This window comes from Thunnus maccoyii, chromosome 1 (genome assembly GCF_910596095.1).
Source record: "Thunnus maccoyii chromosome 1, fThuMac1.1, whole genome shotgun sequence".
Taxonomy (NCBI): Eukaryota; Metazoa; Chordata; class Actinopteri; order Scombriformes; family Scombridae; genus Thunnus; species Thunnus maccoyii.
Genome location: NC_056533.1, coordinates 30,920,583 through 30,937,365, shown reverse-complemented (window position 1 = coordinate 30,937,365; position 16,783 = coordinate 30,920,583). Strand labels below are relative to the sequence as shown.

At 38.4% G+C, this 16,783-nt stretch overlaps 1 protein-coding gene across 2 annotated transcripts in view; it reads right to left on the bottom strand.

The window, feature by feature from the left end:
* LOC121895035 (zinc finger protein 609-like) overlaps positions 1-12,066 on the bottom strand; it is a 79,523-nt gene extending 67,457 nt beyond the window's left edge. For both annotated transcript variants that reach the window (XM_042407835.1, XM_042407844.1), the window contains exon 1: positions 11,591-12,066. The gene's annotated coding sequence lies outside the window, so the exon portion shown is untranslated. The remainder of the gene's footprint in view (positions 1-11,590) is intronic.
* Between the last annotated feature and the right edge of the window lie 4,717 nt (positions 12,067-16,783).

Below are 16,783 nucleotides of genomic sequence, written 5' to 3'. Positions count from 1 at the left end.
TTACATGTGCATCCACCTCCAAAAATATGAGACAGCCAGGCCAGCATTACATAAAGAACATCTTAACATGTGCTCGAATGCTCTGTCACCCTGAAAACTGAAAGAAAAAAAAGGTTTGTTTTCCTTTTCCTTAGATTGTTTCTGAAGGCAAATCTTTTCCTTCAGATCTCCATGCTCGTCTAAATGTCTGCTTTTCTTTTCTCTAACATCAATCTGTCAATTTTCTTACATAGTGCCTGTCTCATTAAAAAGCAAGTCAAACAGGTAGACTGTCAGATATTATATTCTCTCCTTTAAGTATCTGGTATATTTTTTACAGATAACACAGTGAAAGTAAAGCCTCTAAAGCTATTTAATTTGAGACAACCATTATACCTGGACAATGCTCACATTGCTCTTTTTCCAGGAGTGTCACACTACATACAGGGGCGGACTTTACCATCTGGTAAGGTAGGTGACTGCCTGGGGCCCCCAACTAATAGGGGTCCCAAACAACTACAGACTTCTTATGATGTTTAGATATGAAACATATAAAATCATGTTTCTATTCTAACTCATTATATCATATTATGTACAAAAGGGCCTGTAGGCACTTCTTTTTATAGGGATGAACCGATTAAATTTTTCTTGGCTGATTCTGATTGCCAATTTTTTTTTTTTTTAAAAGCCTGACCTGCCGATACCAGCTGATACTGATTTTCTTTAGTTTGATATAATTAACAGTCTACAAAATTACCTCTGCTTCAATGAGCAGGTCATGTCAGAGAAGCAGAGGAAGAACCTGGTAAATGACTATAGTTATAGAAACCATCGACCTCCTTAATACCATATGTTGAATAGTGACCAAGTACATTTACTCAAGTATTATGCTTGCAGTTATGAGGTACATGTTCTTTCATTTTTCCATTTTATGAAACTGTATACTTCTACTGGGAGGGATTTGGTTCCTTCTTTTTCAGAGGGAAACACTTGACTTGTCATTACACATCTTGTTACTGACATCTTGTTACTGTTTATAAAATACGATGCGTTATTATAGATTTAACTATCCAGCAGTATATAAAGCAGCTACAATGTGTTCCACCTTGAACAGACGTTAAGTAAATAAAAGTCAAGTAAAATCTTGAATGCAGGACTTTGCAGGATTTTAACAGAGTATTCTTAGTGTGGTATTAATAGTTTAAAGTTTTGAGCACTTCGTCTACCACCACCAATACAAACATTCTCAATTAGAGAAAGGGTGAAAATAAGGTTTGCCTTGGGCCTCCAAATCACTAAATCTGCTCCTGGCTACATATTTGCATTTAATCCGATAAAATCAGTTTGGAGGATCCCAATATTTCACTTTACTACTAATAACACTAAAGCTGAATTTATGCTTCTCTGTCGAGTTGTTTCAGTGCTTCTGCTGTAGATGCCTTCAGCGTGGGAACTGATTTATAGTTATGGGATTTAACCCACTGATTGTCGTAGCACCACTACCTCACTAGATGGATGTGTTGTACATTATCAGGCTATGTTGTGCATTTATTATACACCCAAAGTAATTGGGTTTACTTTCATTTATTCCCTTTATTTCAGACAGTGCTGATTGTGGTGAGAAGAAGGCTTTCAGTGAAAGTGGCTTTGCAAGATCACAATATACACATTTGCTTGGCATTACTGAAAAGAAAGATTATCAAGATTTTTTTGCACCATATCCTCTTTCCTATCAATAGATACAACCAGCAATAGAAAAATGTAAACAATTTTTTCATTGAACATATTTCCAGTGCAACTCCTTACATGAAACTAGAAGTGCAGTCAGTAGAGAGCCACGACAAAGGCCAAAATGTGGCCTGCAACAGACTAGACCTTGATTTTAGCCTAGCCAATTGCCGGGAAATGCCTTTTGTTATGTCGTAACACATATCGTAAAATGGAAAGAACCACTCCAGAGACTTAAGGCTAAGCTTTACGATAGGCTCATAATGAATCGCATTACAAAAAAGGTTTTTCCAAAATTGGGAATCACTGCAACCATGAGAGGTCTTTGAGGATACAGTCATAAATGTGCACAAAAAATATTAGGAGTAGTATGTGAGATTAACTGCGGATATAAACATACGCAACACACAATACACATGATCCCCAAATACATAATCCCCTCCAGGCTTACACCTGATGTAGATAATTAAGACCAGATATTGTTATTAACTTATTAAGGCAGCACAGCTAAAGAAATCATAACATTCAAATCAATAAAAAAGGTTATGTGCATTAAATTGAAAAAAGAAGTGAAAACGCAGTAAGAAAAAGCACTGGCACTGAACCAGGTGACTCCACCAATTAGTCCTCCTACCTGTGCTGATAAAAATCAGCTGGGTTAGTGCACGTAGCTATTAGTACTTCCACTCTTTTAAAAGGGGTTAGTCATCTGTGAATGCATCATTTGTTACCAAGCTGTCATGCAAGAACCATTTCATGATGGATAGAGGCAAAGAGTTCACCCAAGACCTTGACAACAAGATTGTTGAGCAACATAGGAATGGCACAGGTTACCGACTGATTTCTCAACTCCTAAATGTTCCCATAAGCGCCACCGGGGCCGTTATCCTCAAGTGGAAGAAGCCTCACTCCACCATCAACCGGGCACGCACATGAGCTCCTAGTAAGATTGCTGACCAGGCAGTAAGAAAATTAGTCAGAAGAGTAACCCAAGATCCAAGGACCACTCAAAAAGAGCTCCAGGAAGATGCAGGTACAATTGTCGCAAAGAAAATAGTCAATGCATTCTACCACCACGGTCTCCATGCACGATCACCCCGGAAGTCTCAATTACTGAATAAAAGACATGTTGAAGCTTGTTAGAAGTTTGCTACACAACATTTGGAGAAGCCTGTAGATTACTGGAAGAATGTGGTGTGATCAAATGAAACAAAAATTGAACTCTTTGGCAATAACACTACGCGCCATGTTTGGAAGAGAAACTGCTCTGCATATGACCCTGAAATTCCCACAGTATGTACTGTACAGCTCGGAGATGGAGGCATTATGGTAAAGGGCTATTTCTCTTCTCATTGTACCGGCAGAATCCAAATTGTTAAAGGGAAGATGAATGGAGCTGTGTATCGGGATATTCTTGAGAATAATCTGTTGCCATTCACTAGGACAATGAGGTTGAGACGCTGGTTGACCTTCCAACAGGAAAACAATCCAAAACATACTGCAAAGGAGACTCTCAACCGGTTCCAGAGAAAGAAAATAAAGGTGTTAGAATGGCCCCGTCAATCACCCGACTTGAACCCAATAGGAACATTTGTGAAAGGGACTGAAGATAAAGATTCACCGGTGGGGCCCTCCCAAGAATCTTCAACATCTGAAGACTGTCTGCTTAGAAGAATGGGCCAAAATCCCCCCTGGACACAGTGAGAGACGAGTTTCTTTGTACAGGAAGCGTCTTGAATCTGTCATTGCAAACAAAGGCTTCTCCACCAAGTATTAAATACATTTCAGTTGGCATGTGCAATACTTTTTTTTCAGTTTCATTCCAATATAATACAAACAGCTTTTCTTATTGATTGGAATGTTATGATTTCTTTAGCTGTGCTGCCTTATTGAGTTAATACCAATGTCTGGTCTTAATTGCATGTGAATAGCTGCACTGGAAATATGTCTACTGAAAAAACAAATTGACCTGTTGAATACTTATTTCCCCCCACTGTATAGCCTCCGTTGCCCAGCACGCAGATGCCACAACATCTCAACACAGAGGCATAAATCTGCCTTAAGCTGTTGAGTGAAACGTTACTCACCCCATATTTTCCAAACCAGTCAGGACAGTCCAATCCACTTATGTTAAAGCCACAAGATTGCTTCTCTGACTGTTTAGACAAATGTCCGCAACGCAAATGTTTTATCATGTGCAGTAAGCATCATGGCAGTAGCAATGAAGCCAGAAGAAAACAATGTGTACTACCTGCAGCTGCTGTACAAAGCTGTCTGGTGTCATTACTGATTTTTTTCTGTACGGGTGAGAGGAAAGAGTATGATTATAGCAAATGTTGATTTATTTGCTTGTTTATGATAATTATCTTCTCAAACCATACTCTCTAGTTTTCTATCAGTTCTCTATTCTTTGGATTGGCCCACTTTGTTCTTTTATTGTGTGATTTTTATTGTCAAGGACAGCTGATTTTGATTAGTTATGAAAATTTCTGTTTATCAGGGTATGACATACTATTTCAGTCCAAATAAGGGAATCTGGCTCCCTCACCTTGTCAGACTAATGGGAAAATAAACAGGGGCAGATAATAATTAGTTCCTGCAGACTAGTCAGATCTGTGGTTTTTCACTCGCGTCTTATTTGATTTGGAGAACCAACAACTGAGCTGGAGTTACTTCAGAGAATGTATTTAACAGTTAAAAGTTAAAGTTTTTTCCAGATAAACCTGATTTGCTGCATAAATATTTCAAAATGGAAAGCCCATGCCGTGCCTTTTGTAGTGCTCTCTGCCCTTGTTTCTTTAGTTGCTACTTCCTCTTAATCAGCCCTAATACTGAAAGATTTTCTTGTTAGTGGGAGCGGGGTTTAAACTTCTCTTTTGTTTGGGTTTAACTGTCTTTGTGACAGTTCCAGTCACTGCCTTTTGGGTTTGTTGATGTGGTTCATTATTTGACTTTTTTTTTTATTTGACATGCAATTAACTTACTTTGCCATTTCCAACAAAACACAACAGCAACTCTCTAATTTGCCAAGGTGTAAGATTATATGCCAAGGGCAGGGAAATCAGCCTGTTTTTCTCTTAGACAGAAAAAATGGTTACCAACAATGGAAACCAGACTACACAAAATAGTTGACCGTGGTCCAAATGTGGTTGCTGGGGGCAACTGGTCAAGCATGACTGCCGAACCCTGAGGGCCCTAACACAACTGCCTGTAAACACATACCAATCCTGACTACTTTGCTCAAGATTGTCAGCTATTTTGATAATCAAATAGTCGTTTTAGTACTTTTTTGAGCAAAAATGCCATAAATTTGCAGCTTTTCAGCTTCTTTAATGTGAGGATTTTATCCTTTTCTTTGTAATACATGATATTAAATTGATTATCTTTGAGTTTGGACTCTTAGTCGGACAAAACAAGACGGCTGTGGGCAATTATTACAGGATCGCCACATTTGAACATCACCATTGTAACCATTTTCTGACATTTTATTGACAAAACGATTAATCTGGTTAATTGGGGAACTAATTGGCAGATTAACTGATATTGAAAATAATTGTTAGTTGCAGCCCTTCTGACTAATTTTGAATTGGTTGTTTGGTTGAACAATTTTTTCACACAATTAAATGCAAAGCAGAAGAAAAAAAAAGGATAGAGATAGCACCCCAATATCTTGCCCTGGTATCTTGAACAATATATTCACCATTTGCCAGCTGAAAACACATATTGCCTAATAAACTAGCCCCATGATTTTTTTTATGTCCTGGAGAATCAAACGACTAAAGCCTGTAATCCTGCTTAATTCTTTATCCATGCACAGTAGAAACTGTTCATGATCACTGTGAGCTTGAAACGACAACACTTCAGCGGTCTATAAACTGACGCCGCTTTGATGTGAACATGTTTTAAACTAAAGAGGATGTGAAAATTCTATACATCTGCTTCTATGTGTGCTCAGGCAGTGAGATAAAACAGGATAGTAGAAACCAAACATTATCACAGTTTTGGATGGATAAAGAATTACCACCATTTCAAGAAGTGTTGGCATTTGTATTGAAGTTACACTTGATCATCTGTTCTCACTTTAGACCGCAACAATTTTGTCATTTGTGGATGTGCTTTCATTTACTCGTCAATACCACAAGTGAGGAATATGTCATCCCAGAGAGACAACGGTTTCTCTTTGATTCTACAGATGGCGGTGGATACTGCAGTATGATTAGGGCGATGGGGACAGCGCCTCAGAAACACCCACTCACTCACTGCCACCAAGCTCAAGTATTGATGCGCTCTGAGGAATCCCCACATATCACATCATGACAGACCTTTTTTTCCTCTGTATTCAGCTCGACTCAAAAACGTATCTTTAGAAAAGACCATGACATTCCTATGACTAAACTCTAGCTTACAGCAGCTGGGAGGACACTAGACTTGACTGTTATTGGTGGGCTATATCAACTGTACAGCAGCTCAAAGAAAATCATATATATTTTTTACACTGGTATATTTATTGGTCATTTTTAGATGAAAAATTGTCGTGTGTAACTTAAGGTGAAAAGATCACCAGTGTCAGGAACGAGTGAAGCGAGAGTGATTAACGAGGTCATGTTGCTTATGAGTGGATGAGTGAAGACAGTACTGAAAGCAATAGTGTTAAACATACTGATGCAATTTGAAAATGCTTCTTTATTACAACCTATTAAAAATCAGGTAAAATTGATTCATAATTTCTATGGCTTTTCTTTCTAAGAACACACAGGAGGATATTTCAAAACCAAAGGCAAATGAGACAGCATTTCTGCAGCACCCAAGACTGTGCTGCGCCACAAAAGCTGACAATATCTTTATAGCTTGTGTGGGAGTTGACTGTAACCTGGGCTCACATCCCAGGAAAAGATGGATCACCAGTCTCTGGCAAAGCAGCAACTGTGCAACAAGCATTCAAACTGTGCTCCTTTCTGCTGTAATTGGCAATTCCCTAGTGAGAAATCCAATCAATGCGATAAAAACTACAGCAGAGTTGCATATTCTTCCACCCATGATGAGACTGTACAGTTCAAATGACACCAATAGTCTAGTCCACGGTCAAAAATATACTGGAGTCCAGGGAAGCTCATTTTTTTAAAAAAAGGTTCACGTTTGGTTTTAGCAAAACAAATAACACAACAAATGACGGAAATACATGGATATGGTGCTATTACTTACTACTAATACCACTACCCTCATACAAGTAGTAATGTTCTCATATAATACATTTCATATTTATATAAAATTTGTTTTGGTGACCAACCCAGAGAGATTTGCCTCCATTAAGTTTGTCCCAAACACATTCATAGGATGGATGGATGGATGGATGGATGGATGGATGGGTGGATCAGTATCGACTACAGAAAGATGTCCTTTTTTGCCAGAAAAACACTTTACTGTGCTCTGACCTGCTTGAACAAGCAAATAAACAGCAACCGGCAGTTTCCTTTAATGATATTTACTGTGAGGGTGAATGTCTTTGAATGATTGCTGTTAGCTGCAAACCGCATTTGAACCTCTGTTTTTTTTTTTTTTGTTCTTGCTGAGGATGCAGAGGCGATCCAAATCCTGTCCAAACCTTCCACCCACAACCGTTTCAGATGATACTTCTCTCTCCACAGATATTATACAAAACACTATAGGACACTATACAACACTTAACTCATTACAGGACAGCTTTGGTGCAGGCTTCTATATAAATTCTATAATATTCTTAGTCCACTATTATAATATGTATCTAAGCTACTTAACTAATTTCAGTGCGAGCTTACTCTAAGCAAAGTGTGCATGTTCAGCTGCAGGAAGCAGAAAAATAAAACCACTGCATCAGACTACATGTTGGCATATACTCGATGAAAGGGCTCATATTAGGAAGAGGCAAAACGACAGATCATATATGTAATGCTGTTTTTCAGCAGACTCAAGTGTTGGATGTCAGAGATTTCCACCAGCACATGAACAAGCCCAACCCCCACCACTTAGGTTGGACCACTTCAAATAAATCTCAACCTTGGGGAAACACCGTGTGATGTTTTAAACCGCAAAGACGCTCCCTTTCATCTCAACCTGCCAGATGATACTAACTACATTATGGAGGATTAATATGGACTATACACTTCTTATTTCAAATGTGTCCTTTTTATTTTCCAAAGTAAATAGTAATAAAGAATTACTTGCATATATTAATATACATTCACCTAAATTAAATTCTTTCATGTGATTGTAAGGCACCTGAGAGCCTTCAAATTACCAGCTACCTTTAAGGATATACGCTAAATCCTTACTTAGTTTGTCATCAGCTGGTGTGCGGCCATGAGATGACGGGAGCCTTACAAAGCCAACATAATCCCCTTGTCCTGGACTAATCTGATGCCCTGGACCTCTAAACAAACACTGTTGAATACTCTCCTTCCACACTGTTTCTTTAATATCCAGCATGGTGTAAAACTGATTTTAAAAAAGGTGAATGGCTGTTCAAAATATAGTGTAACACACAATGAAATAGAGCTTTTTTTTTTTCTTTTACAGGCCCCTGAGACTTCAAACTTATTAAATAATCTACCATGATTTACAGGAACATGCACGCAGATTTGTACAAAAGCCACAGTGTCATCACATAATTTGTCACTTTACCATCAGTCGTTTACATGCTCACCCAGTTGAAAAGGTCACGTCTCAGCAGCTCAGCTATCACACAAAATCAAAGTGGTGAATAAGCAAATGAGCATTTCCTCAAGTGGCAATGCTCTCATGTTCACCTTAGGCCTTCATCCACACGTTGGGCAAATTTACACATCTCTGACAACCATAAAGTGTCACTTTATTGTGTGACACTTACTGTCTTAAATTTCACTTCCATTTTGCAATTGATGGCTCTGTCAGACTGTATAAAATGTGTCTGACATGCTACTACAAGGCTTCTAACACCCATATAATGATAAGAACAAATTACCACTAAAAAGGTAATCAGATGGAGAGGAACTCTTTGAAAAGGTAGTCAGCTGGAAAAGAAGCAGTACCTGCTCTCTGGCTCACAGTAGAAAAGCTGAATTTTCTTTGCTATAAAAGAACAAATACCATGTTTGCTCTGAAGAAGTATTACTATTATTAACAGGAACACCAGTGCTCCGACTTTTATGTTGCCAGCTACTGCTACATAATTTCAATTTTGTGACAAATCCTTGGCAACATCAAATCCTCTGGGTTTGACACTGTTATATTACAATCTTTTATACCGATTTCAGAATGACAAACATGTAAGGAATAAGTAATCCCTAAATAAAACACCCTTAAATCTCTCAAATCAACACAAAAAAAAGGTTGCCAATTAATCAATACTGACCTGACGTGAAAGGTGTGAATCATTTACAGGTACAGCTGACAAATTACAGTAGCGCTAGTAAAGTTAATCTTCTCTTGGCTCCCCGGACTACAACAGCTTTTGCTGGCTGGCTGAGTAAAATGCACTGGAGTTGATATGCACAACAGTTTATTGGTGAGAGACCCTGAATATCCCAACTAATAATTTTGTGTTCCTGTGGGCTGTGTGTAATCCTTTTGTCTACTGTGATGACATTACTTCCTATATGACATTTGAAATCATGTCCAACTACCCAGTCTGGCTACAATGGCTGCTACAAGCATACCAAAACTACATGTCAAGCAAACCAAGTGCTCTTGCCTACTGACCTCTGGGAGTGTTAAGTACTACAAAACCACAGGTCTGCAGCTTGCTAACCGAACGGTCAAGAAGGCATGTTTCCAAATACCGGATAAGTGCTGTGTTTATTTCATGACGGTTAAAATGGATTAACAGCAGTGTGAGGTATCGTTACAATTGTGAGTTGGAGGATTTCACTGTATGTTTGAATGTAATATCTTGCAACTGCATTTATGTTAAGGTTTTTCTTTATCAGTGTCACCAGTTCAGAGTCATTGCCACACCCGCACAATGGAGCTGCCAAACTGCCAGGCGACCAAACTGACAATTAAAATTAACTGTGCCATTAGCCAGGAATGTTTAAGGCTTTTTAATGGAACAAGTAAAATGTTTCACTACCAAATACTCAAAGTTCCCTTTCTCACTTGGTGATCCTTGCATTTATCTGAACAAATGGCATTGGTAATAGATGATTGAGCATTAAAGCAAACAAACAAACCACCCATTCCAGCTGAATCGCTCTCACTGAGAACAAATCTAATGGTAACTCTCAACTTCATTTATGGACAAACTGAACCAAGCCTCGGGTGGACAGTACACTCTAAAACACAATTGAATTTGGTGTGTTCACAGACACTGTTGTTGACCTGCCCTTAAATATGGCACTGTGAGATAATGCCAAACACTCACTGAGACTAGATGTCCGTTCATTTAGTCACGCCAGATGGAGGACCTTAGGACTTGCACTGTAAGCAATAAGCAGTTGTACTAGGAAAAAACAGAAATGCACTGCTTAAATGACATATGTGTATTTGATAAACTGTTGGCAGTGGTGCATTGGTGACGGTGGACGAGGCGAGTTAATCTTGCTAGAATGCATGCATAACAGCAATCACAGCCAAATCTGGTGCTTTTTTTGGTCACTTTTGCCTTTGCAAAATGCTAAATTCAACTTTGGATTACACTGCTGGGTTTATAGGCAACCTGTGGTGGCTGGATAGCTAGTAACAGTAATAATAAAATGTCTCCATCAGGTTTTGTAGTACAATAAAAAACAAAAATCATACCATTCTGCAGGTTGGACCTATTTTATCAAATGCAGAATTGCAATCTAAGATCTTGACTAATTTGATGTTAAACTGTAACCTGCTCTGTTGGACTAAAGACTACTTGACCAGTGTTTAATGTGGTACTGTAATACTCTATGGGGCATCAAAAAAAACACAGTGTGGAGCACAGGGTAGCCCATATAGCCCTTAGTGGTGTTGTAAAAATTTTTAATTGAATGACTCAATCCACTAAGATGGGACAGCCCCAACAACATAAGCCAAGAAAAAGAACCTGACTAATATGGAAAAGACTATCCCAAAATCTTTCAGAAACCCCCCAACAAGAAGATTTATTAGTCTCCAGTGCACCATTTCATAAGATATCCCAGGGAGGTTCATCCAAAAAAAAAAAAAACAACTTTTTTTGTTGTTGACTTGTTACAGAACTGTAACACTGTGTGATGAAAGTGAAACAAGGGTTCAAACAGTCAGTATCACACTTTCTCATTTTTTGGTGAAACCTCAAGTGTGACACATTGATGGAAAACATTTCATTTTCTGTTTTCTTTGACATCCTTAAAAATACCCTCACGGGCCCCCTGGGGTCCCCGGTACCCAGTTTGGGAAACACTGTGGTCACTACACTGGTGGAATCTGCTACTTTAACTCTTTCCAACTAATTATCCCTTTTATCATTTAGCTGACAAACATTTTACTTTCCAAAAAAAAAAAAAAAAAAGTATTGGTGCAGAAAGACAAGTTGTTTTCTTTCATTAGCTTCAGTCTCCTCGAGGTGACTGTTAATACCAGTGTGCTCAAGTTAAATGGTATTAGTTAGCTATTGGGGCGCTTTAACGTTACTCAGGGTGAGAACATGGCAACAGTTTTACATGTTTACACGTTAGTTGAACTTCAAGAAGCTAAAACAGCTAACTTAGCTGAGTGTAATGAGCTAATCTGACTAGCACGCTAGCTGGCAGAGTGAAACAATGAGCTCAGAGTGCAGTCAGGCTTGGCTAGCTTGCTGCATGCTGTGTTGGCTATATGCTAGCCAGCTTGCCTTGCACGCAAGGCTAACGTTAAATGGCTAACGAGTCGTAGCACTATCAACAATAAGGGGAAAAAGAAGAAAAAAATTATTCTAACTTACCGACTTAGCTAGCCACTCCTATTCCAAACCCTGGTCTGTCCATGGTGGCGAGCACTCCGTAAAAAGAACAAATCAGAGTGATGAATTACAATAAAACCTCTAAAATAAAAATGTGAAGCACCAGAAACCAGTGCACTCCCCAAGACATCCAACACAAGAGAGGAGGGGAGGCCAGCGATTCACTGGACTTCTGCCATCACACTTCGAGATACCGTCCACATCGAAAACAACCGGAGTCCGGAGGGCATTTTTTTTTTTTTATCGTTGCGGTCTCAAAGCCCTACACAAGTCCAGTCCTCTCCCGCGACCTTCGGACAATTAATCCCACCGCGAACGAGCTTCCCATCCAGGTTAATTCCTCCGTATTCACCGTTTCTCTGGATGAGCGCCGTGGTGGCTCTTCGTGTGGGAACTGATACAATGTAGCCGAGCAGCAGCAGCGGGAGCGGGCAGGAAATCCAGGACAAGCCGCTCCACTCGGATTGAACTGTCGCTCTCCACGGCGCCCGGGCTAAAGATGTGGAACTGGATCGCCAACACTGAATGGACTGTGATTTAATTTATCTGATCTGAAAAGAGGAGTAGCCTATACATTCACCGACCACTTTATTAGGGACACCTGTGCAATCTAATGCTGATATTTCTACTTTATTTCTACTTTATGCTAATGATATTTCTACTTTATGTTTATTATTGTGGTCATAGTGGGTGGTGGTGGTGTACAGGAGTGCATTATATTGAAAAGTGTTCCTTATTTGTTTTGCCCCCCTCATGTATGTTAATGGGGTGGACAAAATATTAGGAACACCGTTCAATATAATACACCACTACGACCTCAATAACAGAGCCTGACCGAATTTTTGGGGCCGATGCCGATACCAATATTAGGGAGTAAAAAAATTCCCATATCGATATATCGAAATATATAAATATATAAACACACATTTTGTGCAGTGATGTGGTTATCAAACACTTGTGACAAAGACATGTAATAGAGGCATGATATTTTACACTTTAACAATAAACTTTATTGTATAAAATGACATCAGTGCACTGAAACAGTAAACGTCACTAGGAATTTAATAATTATAAATAACTATACATAAAAAAACGACAAAAAACACATGTATATATTAAACTTTAATGAAGAAAAGAACCAATCTACATAAAATGCTGCCTATATAACTTTAAAAAATAAAAAATATATATATCAGCACATATCGGACAACGTATACGCCAATACCAATATACCTGTGATAGGTCAGTATCTGCCAATAATATCGGCTGACCAATATATCGGTCGGGCTTTATAAAATAATAATAAACACAAAGTAGAATTATCACCTTTCTGACAATGTCAACAAAAACTGAAAATGTATAAGTTTTGTAAATGTAGAATTTATGGCACAGCTGTTGTATTGGATTGCATTAGACTGCTTAATTACGTACATCTCCTCCTTCTCCCTCATTATAAATCCAGAATAACTAAATATGTAAATGTTGTTCATTCAAAAAGTTTTCCTGCTGGACACAAGATGTCTCCACCTATTTCATTGTAAAGTCCAATTCTCAGTGTATGAGCACTGGAGGCTTCAAGTTTCCACATCACACTTAAGTCAGTTGCATACTGGACCACAATTGGCTTCAAAAGTGCGTTGTGATGTCACAAATCATCCTTGTAAGTAAATGCCTTAAACTCAGATTTTAGGTGAGCTCACATAAACTTTCCTCCTTCAGCAGATGAAGTTAAAACAGCCTTCTAGTGTCGAACTCTGCACATACATCATTCTGCTCAATGAAGCTCAAACATCGAACTGAAGTAACAAGAGGAAAAATATATTTTTGACTGGAGGGGGACTTTAAGTCAGTAGAATATCAGGAAATACCCAGAACAATTGCATACATGAAAACAGAGAAAACTGGCTTGGACCAGTGAATGCTCCTAAATTACTAAAACGGTCAATCGATAATCAGATAATCTCTTGATTATTTTCTTGATTAATCAAGTAGTTGCTTGAACTATAAAATGTCAGAGAATGGTGAAAAGTTTATTTTCATAGAGGACATTTAAGAAGCTGGAATGAAGGTTGTTTTTTTTTTCATTCTTACAAAATGACCCAAAACAATTAATTGATCATCAAGATAGTTGGCGATTAATTTTCTGTCTGTTTTTTCTGTTTCATAAGGCACCATTTAGGGTTTATAAACTGTAACTAATGGCTTTGTTGATGTTAACAAATCATTACTAATACTTTTTATATAGTTATAATCCATTAATAAGGAAAACTTCTGGGTTACTGTGTGAAAAACATCTTTGGTTGGTGTTCATCCTTTAAATTTGGTAAAAAAAAATACAGCAATAAATGCTCATTGATTTCTGACTTTCTAATAATCCATCAAGTATGAAGTTGCACATTTCAAGAGGATGCTAACAAATGACTTGTGGTCCAGACTGTCTGCAGCCTTTTTCCAAAAGGAAAGTGGTTGAATGGTCCATTGGAGCTGTCTTCCTGATTAACTAAAGAGCTTATCTAAAAAGATAGTGTCATGCTGGAGGAGGATAAACACCAGCCAAAGGATAAAGATTTATTTTTTTACAACCTGACAAAATTGTTCAAATTAATGGATCATAACTGATCAATAAAGCTTCAGTAAACATTAATAAAGCCAAATTCTAAATCAGTTATAAAAAGGGACCTTCAAAAGACATAATCTGTAAGCATTTAGTTGAATTTCTGTATAGCGAATGGAGGAAATACTCTTTTCAAGGTAGTAATTGATATCATCTGTAAACAATTGTTGGACCACTTTCTTAAGACTGTATCAAGTACATTGTTGAATGTCAATACTTCCATCTGTTAATACTCCGATTACACAAAAGAAAACAATACAATGCTGTGGTCAAAACTTGATCTTCGTGCTTGCAACTACCTACGCCATGTTCTAATTCCAGTGAACTGAATCTATTAACAAGCAACCGAGGGGGAATTTCTCAGAAAACAGTGAGCTGGGAGAAAAAAAAGAAAAGAAAAAATGATTCAAACAATAAGACCCTTTCAGATATGTCAGGATTCAAATTCTCACAGCACCACGGATAACCTTTCATGTTTACCAGCTTCAAACACCATGAAGGCTTTAAGTCGTTGTCTCTCTCAGCGCTGGTTTCCCAGGCAACAAGAATATGATAATGTTGCCTTTGACATGACAGAAGGAATCATCTCGCTAACAAACAGAGACAACAGGCACAGGGAGGGCTGAGGGAGAGGCAGGGGAGGGGGCTGAATTAATGGACTCATTTTCACACAGAGGAAAAAGCAGCAGCAGCAGCTACTCACCATCCTCCATCTTCCTCTGTTGCCTCCAATGCATTCCTGCTGGCAGGCACACTCGTGCCTTCCCAAGGGAACAGCCAGCCTCCATTGGAGAGCTAAATAACAGTCAATGGCCAGTGGGGACCGGAGGGGACGGATTTCTGATGATGACTGCCCTTCAAGGCTGAGGCTCCGAACCACTCTTGCTGAGCGTCACACCAACTAAAAAACTGAAATGAACAAGCTGTGTGGACGGCATGTGTTTTCCATCAGTGAAAAAGGGCTAATCAGCCAGCCATGTGGAATCTCAGAGGGGCTGGCTTGATTCATGTGTGATCATCTTTCCATTACTCTGTGAAAGAAACTGTAAAGCCTTGAGACTGATCTAAAAGAGACTAGTTCTTTAGCACATATTTAAATAAAAGATCTGTATCAACTGACAACCTTGTAGCACATTAATTAATTGCATAGATGCAGTGGAACAATGTAATAGTTAACACAATTATTAATACAATACAACATAATGTTACACTATTGTAGCATAATTTATACATTTCAATGATTCAACAAATTGTTTTTTTTTTTTTACCATGACCTAATTCATCTTCCATTTTCCAGATTGATCTGGGTCATTTTTGGTTTTGAGTGACGTGTCTCAACAACTGTTTGATTGATCGGCATGAAATTTGGTACAGATGTTCATATGTGCCTCAGGATGTAATAACCTTGGTGATCCTCTGATTTTTCATCAAGCGCCACCATCATCATCTTTCAGTTTGTCCAGTACTTTGGTTTATGACCAAATATCTGCAAAACTGTAGTATTCAGATAGACAGTATGAGTTCTATATTTGGGGTTTTTTTTTGGGCTGTGGTTTGACTGCCCCGTAATAGCCGTGCAAACACTAGCAAAGGTTGGAGTCATACATACAACAGCGTGCGTTAAATTTAGGAGAAATAATTATTGGTTCTGAGATCAGTTGCAAACCAATAATTAATCACCAATGAACAGTGACGCCAATAATATAACAATGGATACGTTTTGCTGATGGGATTATAGAGCAAAATCATAAAATTGAGCTGTACTCTCAGGCTAAATATGTGCCTTGAGTACCGCACGAAAAGGCAAAATCAAATGAAGCAGGCAAATTTGGGATTATTCACAGATTGTTAAATGTTAATGTGTCTATTCGCCATATAATCCACGCCACTCTTCCAACATGAATGAGATCAACTGCTGAAGTAAAGACATTTCTTTGCTCCATGTTCTAAATTTGCTTGAAACGGCTTTTTTTGGGACAAGCTTACATTTTGACCCAATTAGTCAAACAGAAACCACAGTCATGAGGTCTTTGTATGAGATATCTTTGAATGTAATGGATCTAGAAAGAACGCTCCAGTGTCAGTATGGTGATTGTAAGGTATTTCTCCAGGCAATTTGCTTTGTTTCCTCACCAAACTGCAACAGTTTCGTAAATATCTATCTGTCATGTGATTACATTTTAACAGTCGAGAGAATAAGACCACATTTCTAAAGCCTATGGCAAAAGTGTGTTTGCATTAATTGTCAATCATACTGCAATATGCTAATAGTTAATCCAGAGTAATCATGTTATGTATCTGTTACAGTGCCTGCTCCTCAGAAAACAGTAGCCTGCAAGGAAATATTTTACATATTCAAGAGACTAAAGCTCGACAAATCACTATGTTCAGAGATTTACCCCTCCTGACAGAAGAGACCTTGAAGACAAACTATCTTCTGAACTGTCTTTTGTGTGGTGTTATTTGTGTTAAAAAGCTCTAAGAAGCTGTGAAGACATCCTAGTAGGGGGGCTTTCTGTGGACAGACATTATACCCTGATGTGAGCATCTTCAGTTTAGAG